Raw genomic sequence first — 16,948 nt, 5'->3', positions numbered from 1 at the left:
AAAAGAGGAAGTCAAACATTTAAGTGAGAATAAGATGTTATGGTCAAGCATGAGTTAACATCTTCCTAATAATCTATAGCAGCATATTAATAATCTGCTATGTGTGTGATACAGAGTCACTTAACTAATTTTCAGCAGCTTTTTTTCTGCAAACCCACTCAGCACAGGATCCTTGGATGCATATTGTAATCTGAATAGGAAATTAAAATTTGGGAAGGCAAAGATAGCATCATGTCTGTTTGAGAAGAAAAACATCTCAGAAAGTATTATTGACTGTTTAGATACAGTGGTAGCTTCTAGGAAGTAATCTAATAGATGTTGAGATACCAAAGTCTGGCTCAGAGGAAGGTAGTTTCTGCACATTATAAAATTCTGAGAGATAAGACAATGGTCATACAACTATTAGACTATTAAATAGATCTCTTTGAGTAGAAAGGATGCAGAATGTTTCCTGGGCCAACTATAAAATCCTTGAGGTCCCTGGAGCAGAATTCTCAAGGGTTTTAAAACCACCCAATTCCAGAGTCTCAAAAATCCATCTGTCTTGCTGAAGCAGATGCACTACATGTGAATTCACTCACCACTGAATTCCTTTAAAGATGCTGTTCCTGCTTTGCACTAATGGAAAGAAGAATTTCTGGAATATATGGCTGCCTCTTACACTGCTATAGACATAGAAGAAATATATAATATACAGCTAGACAAAAGAGGATAAACTAGTGAAACAAATTATGTACTTCTTGTTGATGAAATACTCAGCAGAAACATCTGAAGGCTTGGAAGAAAGATGCTTAAGGGTAGAATCACTTTATCTCTAAATTCTCCTGGTCTACATTTTAGTAGCATTTCTTTCAGCTGTGTTTTCACTATTAAAAAAAAGGTGCGTGTGCACTGTTATGCAGCAAATGACAAACAGTTGAATATTCATCTAGAAAGCACAGCTACAGTGTCCACTTGAGTTAGCATCTGAGATGAATTCTTGACTGTGTATCTCATTGGAATTTTAGTTTGTATAGTTGCCAGTGATTAAATAACATTAAGTAAGAATACATTGCTCTTTCCTTGGGCATTGTTTTAGTGACACTGAGTGCTTTTCAAGTGTGTTTCTTACAGTGCAATATATTTTTTGTTGACTTTCTCTAAAATCCTAAAGTGGCAGCATTTGTCATGATGTGGCTTGTGGAGATCAGCCAAAGACTCTTCTCCACCTTACTTTACAGTGAAATCTAAGCGCTTGTCCCAGCTGTGTTTTTCCACAATGAGATAGCTAATCAGTTATCCAAGGTAAAAACAGGCAACAATATATGGAAACTGATGGATTGCACACTGCTACATCATTTAATACAGTGATATCTGCGTGCCTGCACACAGTCATGTCCACCCTGGATAAAAATATATCTTTATCAGCCAATGAAGACATAACTGTAGCAAAGATGCTCCCACAGCCTAACACTGATGTGTTTGACATGCAGAGGTAATAGCAGAGCACACAGGGATTGCACCAAAAGCAATCAAGTTGGAGTGGACAGAAAGAGATGTCTGAACTGATTCGTGTTCATGTGCTGCAAATTGGTTTAGCTGACTCTGTAGGAGTGAGAACGATCAGACATTTCATGATTGCTCGGTGGAAAGCAGACACTTCCGATTCATTCATATGAAAAAACTTTAAAGAAATTTGTGCAGAGAAATGTTCCAGCCAAGTCTGCAGTCTTTTAGCATGTCCTTTTTTACACATGCCCATAAACTTAAAAATATTTTATGGTGTGAGGCTGAAAACATTGAAATTTTCTTCTCTTCCCAGAGTCGCATTTTTGCGGGAGGGGAATTTGGGAAAAACTTTGGGAGAAGGTGTTCAACTTTTCCTCCCTTTTAAGTCGTAAAGTGGGACTGGCTCGCAGGGCTCCTTCTCAGACACAGCAAGAACCATAACAAATGACATCTGATAATCATGTTTGCACCTCATGACTGACTGACTTTTTAACAGATTTGTATTGAACTTGCAGCATGAAGTCTTTTTTTATTACAAACTCATAAGACTGCAGGTAGGGAAATTTACCTCCTCTACCTAGCCTGCCATTTGCAGAAAACTCACAGGACAGGGGTGCCCCACAAATGTCAATTCCCTCAATAACCTAGCCCATGTCTTTCAAAGACTGCCGCTGCAATACTCTGAGCTCCCTCTCTCATGTCCCCTCCTCACAACACCCACAGTTCCTCCTACCCTCTCCACGACATCTCTGCATCTCTCCAGCATCCTAACCCAGATTTCCTGCCCACCCAGAGAACCTCCTCTGATCTCTCCCTGTGGTCCACATAGATCCCATCATGGTTGCTACAATCCCTAATCTCAGTCCCTGCTGTGCTGTCCTCTCTCTCCCATCCTTTCTTTTGCTTGACTTCATATTTGGGCACGAGATTATACCTGTGGTGTTCAGACCAGCCACGCATGCAGCTGGCGCTGCCTCAAGCTGCCAGGTCATGGGTTTAACATACCTCCTGTTGGCATCTCGTATCTTCGAGACCTAGCCTCCTGTCAAATTTTGTTGAGGTTGGCCAATAGGGTCAATAGTTTTGTTGTGAACTAACAGAAAAAAGGACAAAATGGACAAAAAACCCCCCAGTGTTTTCACTGATGCAGAAATCCCATTTTTCAACCACACAAAACTACCAGCTAGCCTCGTTGATCTCCAGTCCTTCAAGGGGAGAGATGGCTGGCTGGACTTCCGTAAAAGGTACCTGCCTCAAAACAGCCTTTACTAAAGGTCTCCAGCACACGCAGTGAGCTGCTGTCCTCCGGCCTGAGCCACTGAGCGCGTTTCCTGCTCCACAACCCGCTATGAATGGGACCTTCCAAGACTGCGTCCATTTTCAGCATTGCTCCCTTACTTTGTAAATACCCTAGGACTTGTTTGCAAATTTTCATCAGTCCCAACCGCTCTGCTCCCCAAGTAGCATAATAGCTCCTGGTATTGAAGACTACGTGGTAATTACATTTTCTTGTATATAGATGAACAGTATTCTGAGTTAAACTATCTTGATTCAGAAATGGATTTAGTTAAATTAGCACAATCCACTTTGCATAACACTTATTTCAATTTATGTATGCTCTATTTTGATTGCTCTTCACTTTACGTCTCACATATTTATTTTAATAAGCAGCATGTTCCTTTGCAGACAGTGCCTCTGCAGCATAAGTTCAAAGATAATTGTTTCTCTCTCCCAGTTTGGAGTACAGCTTTGGGCATTGTGTAATCTTGTCATAAAACAGATAACCTGTGCTCTACTATTTATATGCTATGTCTCTTAATGGCTAAATGATGTGATTAAATGAGAAGATCAGGGCCCAGGTATCAAGCCAGAGCAGTGAACTGACTCACTTTATGATCTAAACATTATTGAATTACATCACTTCCCCCACCTATAAGATATGGATAAGACTTGAAAGAAAATTTGAGCAGTTTTTAGATGCACAGCTCCATAACCATTTAACACAGCATGCACATAAAATGTGATCGTGATACGATACTCTTATAGTAGCTAAAATGCCCTGTTTCACTTTCTTCTGATTTTCAGCAGACAGTGCCAAGCACTAGAAGAAAAATAAAGGCATGGCAGTTCTCTGATTGCAGCTTTGCTAATTTGTGTTAGTGAAATAAGGTAGATACAGAAAATTTATATTTACATCAAAATTCTGTATTTCCATGGCAACATTACATGGATATATTTAGCTCTAGCTACATCCTGTAACATCGACGTACTAAAATGTAAGATTTACTTGTAGAATAACAGCACTTGGTCTGGCCTGATGAGATGTAGATGGAAGAGAGGCCTCCACAGGATCTCACAGCAAGGCCTGTGAAGACCTTGTGGAAAAAGTCTTCCTCATACACAGCAGTTTCATCTAAGCTGCTGGCCAACAGTATGAGGAAGAGAAATTATGCTTTCTCATTTACCTTCTCCTCTGATTTTATTTTTTTGTGAACACCACATCAAGGCATGTGCTATAAATAGGGACAGTACTGACTTTAAGTTAACATATGGCTATTCCACTTAGTGAAAGAGAATGAACCAGAACAAGTAAAATGGAAACACCAGACACCCTGAGCAGTCTGTATTAAATTAGTGAATTTAAAAGCAAAGGAAAGAGAATAAATACTGAAAAAAATATATTTGCACATCCTATGAACACACTTCTTTTTCAATTGCTTTGGCCAATAAGATGTAAGTAGGCCAGGCAGGTGAATCGGCTGTGCTTCAGGCACACAGTAGGGTACTGCATTATTAGTGTAAAGCATCTCAGATAATCTGGGAGAAATGTATTCGAGTAAAATTGAGTATGATAGTCTTATTACCCTTCAATAAATGTTGAGGAGAGACTCAGCATGACACTAGGTAGAAATAATATACAGGCCCTTTTCTGAACGACTTACTGGTTAAAATAAAGGCAGCCTGCATCTTGGCCTTTTTTCCCCTGGTACACAACAGCAACTCATGACTGACCAATTGCTGTGACTAATTGCGACTGCAGCAGGAAGATTTTTTTTTCTTTTCCTTTTTTTTTTTTAAGCTTCTTTCTAATTGCTGCATGAGAATTCCTTTTGCTCTTTGTTTTATCTTTTAATAATTCAGGTTCCTATCTAACTTGAAAGATTTTATGACAAAAGGACAAATGAAGACTGCTTAAAACACTGGCCTTTTTTCTTAATTTTATTTATGGCACCTATTACACAGAACTGTAGAAAAGTAGGGCTAAAAGGAACCTGAATCTTCTACTCCTCTCTATGCTCCTAGGCAGCACCAATTATATCTATAACAGTTGTTTGTCCAATTTATGCTTGAAGACCTCTGATACTCAAGACTCCAAAATTTCCCCAAGTGATTTATTACAGGGCTGTGCTATCTTGGCCATCAGAAAGTACTTCCCTGTGATTTACCTGGACCTTTACAGGGCAGATGAAGCCCATTACTTTGTTTCTTACTTACTGTAGAGTCAGAAAGCAGATTGTTTGCTTTTTTGCAACAGCCTTTTGAGTACTTGTTACCATGTACATAATCATTCTTCTCGCTAAGACTCTACTTTGCTCACTCTTCTTACAGACCATGTTTTATAGACTCATGATCATTCTTGTTGCTCTCCTCCAGGCTGTACTGACTTGCACCAATGCGTTGAAAATGCAAAAATGTATTCCAGTTGTGGCCTGACAAATTTTACAGGATGTATTCATAAATCTATTTCCCTTTTTTGCAATATATCCTGTTTGCGTTTTGATCCAGTGTAACTTTCAGGTCCTCTCCGCTTTGTTCCCACTCTCATGGTTTTTACTGTTGACTATACAAGTTCATGTACAATTTTGTCCTTGACAGTACAGAAAGGACATTGAATATTACCAAAGTTGTTTTATTTCTATTCCTACTTGCCAATGTACTTGCAGTTTTTCTCAATTTTATGTTGTTCAAAATTTTCATAAGCGTACCCTCTATTCCATCATCCGAGATTGTCAACAAGAAACACTAAAAAAGCAGACCAGAGAAGATTTTTTCCTGAACGTCCACTCTTGATATCTTTAGATACACAGATACACATTCTCTCAGTACAGACAACCAGTCTCCATCCAGCTTAAAATCATATCACTGTGACCACATTTCCCTGATCTATTGTGAGACTGTCAGGTGAGACAAGTATCAAAAGCTTTACTTATGTCAGGTATGTATGATACCTTCTGTTTCTCCCCTACTAACAATGCCTCTTACCCTGCTTGAGAAAAAATCAAACTGGTTTGGCATGACTTGATCTTGACAAAAACTTGCCTTGCTGGTGACCTCTCTGCTTTGTTATCTCCCAGGTGCCTCATATTCCTTTGCTTCATTATTTACTGCAGATTTTTGCTAGGGAGTGGAGTGAAGGCATCTGGTCTGTAATTCCTCCCTTGTTTCTCTTGAAGTGAGTACTACATACATCTGCTTCCCTGCCCAGCCTCTGTGAGAAGTGAGTATTACCTGTTAAATTTGTTTCAGACTAAAAAAGCTTGGCCTTTAAAGATTGTACTATGAAGGTCACTGAGTGCAACCAATTAAAAAAAGACCTTAAAAAAAAAAGAAAGACAAAACCACTGTTGCCTTCTCCTAGACATCTTTCAATACGTCTCCTTCACCTGGGTTTCTTCTTATGAGGATGATTTATTTTGCTACCCTTCTTATCTCATGCTAGGTGCATCTCATTTTCTGCCTTGGCCTTTCAGACTTAACCCTTCAAACTGCTATTCCAACTCAGGCTTAAACAACGTGACCTGCTTTCCGTATACTTCATGCCTGTGCTTAACTCCAGGGTGTGCTGTCGCTGAGCGCCAACTTTCATTCAAGTGGACTGATGAGAAACCAGCTGACCCCTGACCACATTGCCATGCTCCCAGGGTCCTGCATTCTCTCTGACAGGCACAGGCCCACTTCTAGCAGTGTTGCAAGTTCCCTTCTGTCAGCGAGTAAGGGAGAAGTCCTAAAATACCTTTGTTTCCACTTGTGAGAGTGACTGTGAGCTGCACAGCCTTTGGGTTTCCTACGTCTCCTCATTAACCAGGGGATTTTGAGATGTCAACTGAATCCCAAGTCTGGACGTGATCCCTCTCCAGTGTTGCAATGAATAGAAGCTGTACAGCAGAGACAGCTCCGGGGGTGTCCTCATGATTACTGTTGTGCATATGCCCTAACTCCTTTGTGAACCTGTCCTGTTCACTAGCTCTTGGTCTGGCTAACAGACCCTCCTGCTATGACGGAGCTATGACCCAGCTCTGTCATAAAGTTGCATTAGACAATCAAAGAGATGGTTAAGGGAGCTCCACCTGCAGCTGTTGTTCACACCTAGCTCACACCTGCCCTCCCACGCAGTGCTGCTTTGTAGGGTAGTGCATGCTACCTCTCAGGTTAGTGCTGAACAGCCACTGCCGTGGAAATGCTCTGGATCAAGGACTTAGCACTCCTTTTTCTCCTCAGATGATGGTTTTCTGTGTGCATTGGTTTGTTAGTGGGGAGAAACCTGTGGTCTGATGTGGCTGGGGCAGTGTATTATACAAATTTCTGTCCAGGATGCCTGTATTATGACTGCCACATTCATGAACACCAGGTTCACTCACGTTTTCAAAAGGAACATTTTTACCAGTCTTACTACTCTGCAGAATATATTTAGGACTTGCATGTTGAATTTATAACAAAAGCAAGCCTGTAGGGTCCTGAAGGAAGAAACAAAGCCCTACATACTAATTCAGTACTGGACATCTTCAGCTATAAATGCAGTCACTACATCCTTAAGAAACTGAAAAGAGCATGTTTTTTTCTCCCTTTTCAGGAATGTCTAGACTTGTAATTAAGCTCTTTCTGTAGCCCTTACAAAAGCCCTTACAAAAGTGCGTCATTGCATAATGAAAGCTACTGCACAGTAATTTAGTTTGACTACAGCTATATACTGTTTGACAGACATGTGGTTAATTGATAAAGTTTCTGAAGCAGTTAAGAGAAAGTTTAAATAAACTTTTAAAAATCTGACAGGACAAAGAAAAAAATATACATTCCTGTTTTCTATTCCTAGGAAGGTGAGTGAACTCACCTTATATATGTAGAATGGCACAGCCAGTCTGCAGGTAATTTGTGTCTAAAATAATCATTCAGCACAGATCTTAGAGAGCACGTGAAACAAATATGCATCATTCAAAATGTACACTTAGTTATACACTCCACATTGGTGTGGACTTTGGAAAACAAGACACATGCGGCTTGGGGGAATCAAGAGGAATCTAAAATTTCATAGTGAGTACCTATGTCCTATTATAATCTTCTGCATGTATCAGCTGATTTATAATTCACACATCCAATAATTGCACAAAAATTAACAGATATGATATGTGACATGGAGCTAATGTAGTCTTATCCTAGAGCAAATGATGCAGTTTCTCTGCACCTCAGGTTCCACATCTTTAAAACTGTTCTGACACATAGGCTGTGTTTTAGACATCTGAGTGACAAGGGGAATAGGGATACATAATAATCTGTTGTTGCAACTGTGCTGTCCCCACTGAACTCCATGTAAAATTCCACTACTTCAAGTGATTCAGACTTTATTCCAGTTATGGTTAATATCTTTATCAATGATGTGGACAAGGGGATCAAGTGTACCCTCAGTAAGTTTGCAGATGACACCAAGCTGGGTGGGAGCATTGATCTGCTTGAGGGTAGGAAGGCCCTGCAGAGGGACCTGGACAGGCTGGACCGATGGGCCGAGGCCAACTGTATGAGGTTCAACAAGGGCAAGTGCTGGGTCCTGCACTTCGGGCACAACAACCCCATGCAACGCTACAGGCTTGGGGAAGAGTGGCTGGGAAGCTGCCTGGTGAAGAAGGATCTGGGGATGCTGGCTGACAGCTGGCTGAACATGAGCCAGCAGTGTGCGCAGGTGGCCAAGAAGGCCAACAGCATCCTGGCTTGTATGAGGAATGGTGTGGCCAGCAGGAGCAGGGAGGTGATTCTCCCCCTGTACTGGGCACTGGTGAGGCCGCACCTGGAATACTGTGTCCAGTTTTGGGCCCCTCACTACAAGAAAGACATTGAGGTGCTGGAGCGTGTCCAGAGAAGGGCAGTGAAGCTGGTGAAGGGTCTGGAGCACAGGTCTTATGAGGAGTGGCTGAGGGAACTGGGGTTGTTTAGTCTGCAGAAAAGGAGGCTGAGGCTCCCCTTATCACTCTCTACAAATACCTGAAAGGAGGCTGTAGTAAGGTGGGTGTTGGTCTCTTCTGCCAAGTAGCAAGTGACAGGATGAGAGGAAATGGCCTCAAGTAGTGTCAGGGGAGATTTAGATAGGATATTATGAACAATTTCTTCACCAAAAGGGTTGTCAAGCATTGGAACAGGCTACCCAGGGAAGTGGTTGAGTCACCATCCCTGGAGGTATTTAAAAGACATGTAGATGTGGTGCTTAGGGACATGGTTTAGTGGATGGCTTGGCAGTGCTATCTTAACGGTTGCACTGGATGATTTTAAAGGCCTTTTCCAACCTAAACGATTCTATGAATTCTATGATTCTATTTAAAAGCACAGTAACATGGATACTATGAGTGGCCTGTTTCTATGCTTCCATTTATCTCTCAGGTAGCATAACTTGGAATGCAGAACAGGACCTGAAATCCTGTATGCTTTGGCTTTGGGAGTTGGATAGTTTAATTTCTCCTCATTATGGAAAAGTGCATTCATCTGAGTTGGTTGCTTAGAGTATAAACAATTTATTTAGGGGTAAAATAATTTTTTTCTTTTACAAAACAGGAAACAATAATTGAAATTATCTTGGAAATGCAGGGAATGTTTTGAGAAGTGTTGCAGAACTGTATCTGAGAATTCTTGCTTAAAGAGCTTTAGAAAAAAAGACAGTCATTGATAGTGTCAGAACCCAGCTCCATAGGAATCAACAAGGTTCCAATAATAAAAGTGTGAAATCAAGTTATATACACAGCGTGATCTTCTCTCTGCCACTATTCCCTTACTGCAGTAATACTGGTTTTGGGACTGAATGAACAGAAGACCATTTTATCATTGCAGAAGACAAAACCAACATTGATTTCTTTTCCAGATATATTTCAGCAGATTTTGGATTTCTGTATCTGGATAACAATAAAGTGGAGTCTTAGAAAGGCACCAAATAATGAAAGCTTCTCCAGATATCTTGCAGAAAGCCTATTCTTTGCACTTGTCTTGCTTTTACTGGTTGCTCTGGGAAATCAGAGTATGCCATTATGTCTGCTACTTGATATTGACTTCCAAACATTTAAACGTTTTCATAAAACTTCAATTAGTTTAGTTAAACTCATTTAACAGAATATTGTTTTAGTGGAACAAAGAATATTTGCCTTTGTATTTTGTATAAGTATGCATTAACACAGCTAATTTGATTTATGATTTCAGATAATAAATCTGTGTATTACAAAAAAGTATGAAGAAATGCATTAGCATAGATGCATAAATCCAAATCTGTTTATTTTCTTTGCAGGTCTGCTATATTCAAAGTTATGAAATAGCTCCAAAGGGAAGTTCTAAATTAAGCAATTAGGTTATATAAAGTTTTAATTGCAATCTCCACAATTATTTTCTTTTACGTTTGGAAACAGTTTTATCTCTTGAATGTTCCTGCTTTTAGAAGAGTGAAGCAGCCTTAAGGATGATGACACTGTACGAGGTGTGCTCACAGCAAATCATGTACAGTCATTTCTGTACAGTCTGACATACGTAGGAGAGGATAACGCACACACCTTCCCACACAAATCCCAAACGAGTGGGCTTTGTGCAGAGAGCTAACTCTTTACAGTGGCATGAAATTCTCCTCTTAAACTGTAAGTAGGCCACAGCATCAGAGTAGGTAGAAGAGCTTTGCGATAGTGGCTTCTTCTTAAATCCATCCAGAAGAGCCACCCACTTGCAGACTATTTGAATTCAGTGAAGAATTAACATACCTTAACAATGTTCCTCATACAGCCACTCTGCTTATCTTTTTCTGCATGTCTGGGGTGCAGAAGTCAAAGATGTTTCTCTTCCTGCGATTGCCCAGACCCCTTGTGCAGGGGAACCTTCCCGCTGCAGTCTCCACACCTACTGGGCACCGGCTACATGCCTGCTCTCTATCCTGTTGCATAATGACAAGGTGAAGGATACATGTTCTTCTGGGAAAACTCAATCATTTGTGATGAAATTCAAAAGAATCATAATATAGATGCAGGGTAATGCTACAAAATTGCAGTGGGCAGAACTTAACATGTGTGATTTGACCTGTCAGAGCTGCGAAGCTGCAGTACACCTTTTTTTTTATCTCCACAAGGAGGAGTTGAAAAAAAAAAATCAGGAGAGCTAAAAAAACCCCACCAACAATGCCCTCCCCAAAACAAAGGCCAAAAACTAGTAGTTCTGCTCTTGGTACCTGCACCCATATGCTCTGTACTTTTGCACAACTCACAGAACCTCTCTGCTTGACTTCACTTAGAGTAGCTCTTACAACCCTCCAAAGTGTGCTGAGGTTTTATTGTTTGTACAGTGATCTGAAGACGAAAAGCATTACATGCACATTACATTGCTATCACTTTGTTCTACTCACACCCTGTCTTCAGCACTTTTTACTGTATTGACCACAGTCATGTAATAAACAAGTAGAAAAAAAATCCATAATAAGCAAGCATTTTTAATTAACTTCAAAATATGAAAATATTTTAAAAGAATTAGAGATGCAATTATTTTAAGACCAATCTAAAAGAAACCTCAAAAGCTTCATAAATCCACTATACCGTGCCTTTGTAAATTAATGCCACTATAGCAAATTTAAAAGGAAGCAGGAAAGAATTTTGCAAAATCAGGCTTCTTCCTTTAAGAAGGAAATAAAATGAGCATAAAACTGTAGAGGGTATTTTATCAGTCTGCCATCCCTGTATGGAATACAAACTTCAACAACATCACTGTAATTCTAGCAAATCTAAAAAAGAAGTAGATTCTGTATTCCGAGCAGGTTACCAAAAAGCAAGTAATGTTTTTGCAAGCCAGTAATGTCTTTGGTTATGCCATTAGGAAATTAAAAAGATAAAAATGAAAAACACATTCTAGAACAGATATAGGCTGCTGTCAATGATACCTGGTGCTAGCTCAGGCCCCAATAACCTCCAGCGTCAGAGAGCCATTTACCTGATGGAAGAACTATCCCTAGTAGTGTTACATTTCACTAACCACAGAGATTTGCTAGCCATAGCTCTAGTATACCTGTAACGGGGCCATAATATAATGCTCTAATTAGCCACGGGTGCATGTCTGTTCATTCTACACCGACCTATTTTACTTTTCTTGCAATAATTTTATTTTTTGTATTCTAACCAAAGCACTGCATTTCATGGCTTTTCTCTCCCTTTTAAAGAGGGTATTTCATAAAATAGTGTAACTCTTAATAGGTAGGTTAGAGTCTACCCTACTTGCTTTTGAAGAATAAGATGATTTTGTTCCACCTCTACAGTACAGTTACACTTGTGAATTAACCTGTGCCAAGGAGTGCTCCTGGGTGCTAAAAATTGTCTACGCTGTTCACATTTTTAGAACACTCCTGGGTAAACTAGCACTGACCAAAACAACTCCCTGTTACTTAAGCCAAAGATTATTCCCACCAGGCAATTTGAAACTGGCCACTTTGTTTTGAGGGCTGGTGCAATTTAATGGTATGGATATTGGCTGTTGCAAGCCAGTTGGCATCACTGAAAGAGAGTGACCCCAGCTAATTTACTAGCATCACAGAGATCTCATAATTAAAGTAGTGGGGTGCTAGTAAGACCAGACCATTGAATTTTGCATCAAGGACACGCATGACCACAGCAGGGCACAGAAAACCTCATATGCATGTTTTGGTACGATCAGACTTATAATTGTTCAGAAGGTGAGATTTCAGGGTAATAAACCCTGAAGGAGGATGACATTTCTCTAGGCCATCTGTGAAACTCTGTTTCTGAACTATGCATATAAAAAGTCTATAATTTTTAACACACCACTGTATCTAATGAATACTTGTACATCTGCATTTGAATTCTTATTTATGCATAAATAACACACGGAAGTTATTTTGGTTGAATTGAGAAGCTTGGCCTACATGTAATAGCATCACTTCCTGAGCCTACTATTGATCTTACATTTAAGAAAGGAATGCCTAGACCATACATTAAAAAAAAAAAAAAGGATTTCTTTTTTTAATTTTGTTACAGACTTTTCACAAAACATAGTTCTAAACAGCACAGCCCTCAAGGTCTACATGCACAGAAGTGTTTCCATTTTGTGGTGGTCTGACCCAAGTGCCCACCAAAGCCACTCTATCACTCCCCTTCTCAACTGGACAGGGGAGAGAAAATATAATGAAAAAGCTCATGCGTCGAGAGAAGGACAGGGAGATCACTCACCAATTACTGTCACGGGCAAAACAGACTTAACCTGGGGAAAATTAGTTTAATTTATTGCCACTCAAAACTGAGTAGGGGAGAGGAGTGAGAATATGTGTAGGGTAATGAGAAATAAAACTAAATCTTAAAGCACCTTCTCCCCACCCCTCCCTTCTTCCTGGGCTCAACTTCATTCCCAATTTTCTCTACCTCCTCCTCCCAAGCAGCACAGGGGGATGGGGAATGGGGGTTGCGGTCAGTTCATCACACATTGTCTCTGCTGCTCCTTCCTCCTCAGGGGAGGACTCCTCACATTCTTCCCCTGCTCCAGCGTGGGGTCCCTCCCACAGGGGACAGTCCTCCATGAACTTCTCCAATGTGGGTCCTTCCCACGGGCTGCAGTTCTTCATGAACTGCTCCAGCGTGGGTCCTTTCCCCAGGGTGCAGTCCTTCAGGAGCAGGCTGCTCCAGCATGGGTCCCTTCCACGGGGTCACAAGTCCTGCCAGCAAACCTGCTCCAGCCTGGGCTTCTCTCTCCATGGGTCCACAGGTCCTGCCAGGAGCCTGCTCCAGCGTGGGCTTCCCATGGGGGTCACAGCCTCCTTGGGGCACATCCACCTGCTCCGGCGTGGGGTCCTTCCTGGGCTGCAGGTGGATATCTGCTCCACCATGGACCTCCATGGGCTGCAGGGGCACAGCTGCCTCACCATGGTCTTCACCAGGGGCTGCAGGGGAATCTCTACTCCGGTGCCTGGAGCACCTCCTCCTCCTCCTCCTGCACTGACCTTGGTGTCTGCAGAGTCGTTCCTCTCACATACTCACTACTCTCTCTGGCTGCAGTTTGTGTCCCCTGGGTGGTCTTTTTTTTTATTTCCCCTTCTTAAATATGTTATCACAGAAGCGCCACCACTGTCGCTGATGGGCTCAGCCTTGGCCAGTGGTGGGTCTGTCTTGGAGCCATCTGGCATTGGCTCTGTTGGACACAGGGGAAGCTTCTAGCAGCTTTTTACAGAAGCCACCCCTGTAGCCCCCCTGCTACAGAAACCGTGCCACACAAACCCAGTACAGATTTATTAATCTGCCAGAGGTGAGACCTCACCCTGTGTGATACAAAAGCCCACCTCAGTCTTCCAGGTGCCATTACATTAAACCATAGTAGTGGGGTAGCAAACGTGGACCAATCCCGGCCTCGCAGCACTGTGATGCATGCACTCTCCTATTCTGAAGCAAGGAAAGAAAACAGTGTATCATTTATGGCAGCAACACCACACCTCAGGAACCTCCTCACTCGAGGTACACCTTGCAGGCTAGATCTGTGCCAACTATCCCACTCTGTCATGCTTTTGCAACACAAAATTTACACTGAAACCCAGAAAACATGTCTATTGTAGCTCTACTGTGGTCACTCAGTGCCCTCTTCTTCTGGGGGGGTGGCGAAAATCTTCATGGACAGTTATTTAGGATCCCCAAAACAGCTAGAATTCATAAGATCCATTTCCATTCTAGGTTTCCAAGCCTGAATTTGTCTCCAGGTGATGACATTATGAACAAACATTTTTGTTGTACATGACAAGGTACCAGCAATATTTATGAAGAAGTCATGCATTTAAAAAGATCGAAACCATAAAAATGAGCTATGCCTGCCAAGAACATAAGTGGCAGGAGCTACAAAATTCTCCTCTACTAGAAGGAGGAGGAGGTCAGGATGATTAGGCTGTGGATATCTCTATTATGTAGGTGACTGCTTCCTTTGAAAAGCTATCTCAGTTTGCATACTAATATAATAATGAGTTTTCTCAGAAGGAATATTACATGGTTTGTGCAGGCTCCTGAATGCAAAAGAAAATTCACATTCTGCTGGGAAACGTGATGACCTTATCAAGGCACCAGGCATTAATTTTTTGAACGACTTGAATTCTGAAATACCACGTGCCACCCAGAGAAATGCCAAATTGTAAACCTGAATTTGCCATCAGCTTCTCTGTTTTCAGAAAGATCAGCAACAGATCAAAATGGGATGTTTAATTACTGTCCAACAAAGAAATACCTGTGTGGATTTGGTGCTCTAGTCCAGAACTTCAAGCAATACTGCTGATTTTTAAAACTTGCCATATTATTGATGTCCAATGTACAGAAGGCTACAAATATTTTCCTTGATGAGATCCACTAATACTGGAAGACACAGTAAGAGATTTCATTTAGAATTCTATTTTTGTCAGTGAAAAATTTTTAGAATCATGTTTCTACACATCTTTTTCCTAGCTTCTACATGGATCTATCTTCATTTAATTCCAAATTTTGCTATTATAATGGAGATCTCCAAAAGAACCTACAAAAATTAAATTTCTATTTCTCAGTTATTGTGCCATACTCTTCCCAGGGTTCATAAAAACCTCCAAAAAATATTTGATTGGAACAAAACTGTTGTGCTAGGTAACATATTCTACCAAAACTCACAGCTATGGAACTGAGAAGAAAACCTTGCTACTTTGACTTTACTTTGTGGACAAGTTGTATTCCCAATGCAAATAAGCCAACCTTTTCCAATCTGCAATGCTCAGGGCTATTTCTGTAGGAGAGTGATAATAATTTGTGACAAACTCGTATAATATGAGGACTTTCTGTAGTGAGCAGTGATAACATATGGCTACAAATGTGCTGCCACGTCTGGTGTCTGCCTCAGGTTCTGTAGTCGGAAAAGCTGCTGATAGCAGAGGAGCCTGGGGTGCAAAACCAGCTCAGGTGTATGTATTATGGACCACTGGTAAATAGTAATTTTCAGCTAGAACTTACAGCTAGGAAAACCATCAGCCACACATGACAAGCTGCAATGAATCCTATGAGATCAGTGGAAATCATAGAATCATAGAGGAAATGTTTCTGTTATCTTCAAAGAAATCAAAACGTGCGTGCTAGTTTTGTTTTTTGTGCCACACTACCATCATAATTCAGGTATCTCTGCAGCTTTGATCAGCCTACAGTTAACACTGTAACTTTCAAAGAGAGTTGAGGCCTTTTGTTTTAAAACTGTGGAATTAAATGCAATGACCATCACTCAGTAACATGATATCACTGTGCTCTGAGGGATGGAGATAGGGTGGCAATATATTTTTCTTTTTGTATTTTAATTTACGATTGTGTTTTTTATATCGTGTACAAGAGACTGAAAGATTAGGGACAGGGTTAAAGTTATTCCCATACTTAAAAATAGCCATAGGATAATTAGGAATCTCTCTGGTCCACAGTCTGATCTTTATTGATTAGTCTGGCAATCATTATGAGATATAAAATGTGTTTATTGTTACAGAGTAACTTTCAAATTGAGAGAATGATAGTATTAAAATCTTGTTTATAAAAAGTCTTTTACTCAAAATCTCAGTAAATAAAATTAAAGCATGCAATGAGAAACAAGAATGTCAACTGGGATGAAAAACTTTTTATCTCATATCTGAATCTAAAATCAGTGTTAGCAGGAACAAGCTATTTTGGCTTCATTCAAATAAACAGCTAAATTCCTACTGATCAGAGTGAGAAAACAATCTGACTGAAGAACTATGAAGAGTCTGATTGAAAATTATGTCCCCTCCTAACACCCTAGCTTTCACCACCTCACTCTTTATAATGCCCTAGTTTACGGGTGTTTCTAATCCTAGAGGCTTCTGGCTTGCTACAAACTGAATTATGAATGTGAAATATGAAGAAGAAACATACAATTAAAAATTCAAAGCCTTTCACTGTTTTGTATAGTATAAATAAGCAAAAGGAGCCCAAGCCTCCTTTAGCCTTTGCAGGCTACAGTTGAACAGATTTGCTAGACTAAAAAGTGCTAACGGAAGATAAATCAATGTTAATTTTAACGTATTTCAGAACATGGGGTGCCACTCCTACCTCAGATGAACCTCTTATCATCAAACCACAACTGCACTGGGCACAACAGCAGATGTGAATGTAAACTCTGATGCTAAAGAAGAAAGCAATGCTCTGCCTATGGACTATTTACAGAGAAAAAAGTCCTCATCTTC

General features: G+C 40.6%; 1 protein-coding gene across 1 annotated transcript in view; it reads right to left on the bottom strand.

Moving 5' to 3' along the window:
• Nucleotides 1-16,948, bottom strand: part of CAMK4 (calcium/calmodulin dependent protein kinase IV) — a 185,312-nt gene that overhangs the window by 17,927 nt on the left and 150,437 nt on the right. The gene's annotated exons all lie outside the window — the stretch shown is intronic.

The sequence above is a fragment of the Pelecanus crispus genome, chromosome Z, assembly GCF_030463565.1.
Source record: "Pelecanus crispus isolate bPelCri1 chromosome Z, bPelCri1.pri, whole genome shotgun sequence".
NCBI classification, from domain to species: domain Eukaryota; kingdom Metazoa; phylum Chordata; class Aves; order Pelecaniformes; family Pelecanidae; genus Pelecanus; species Pelecanus crispus.
This window is presented reverse-complemented; position numbering and strand designations above follow the sequence as displayed.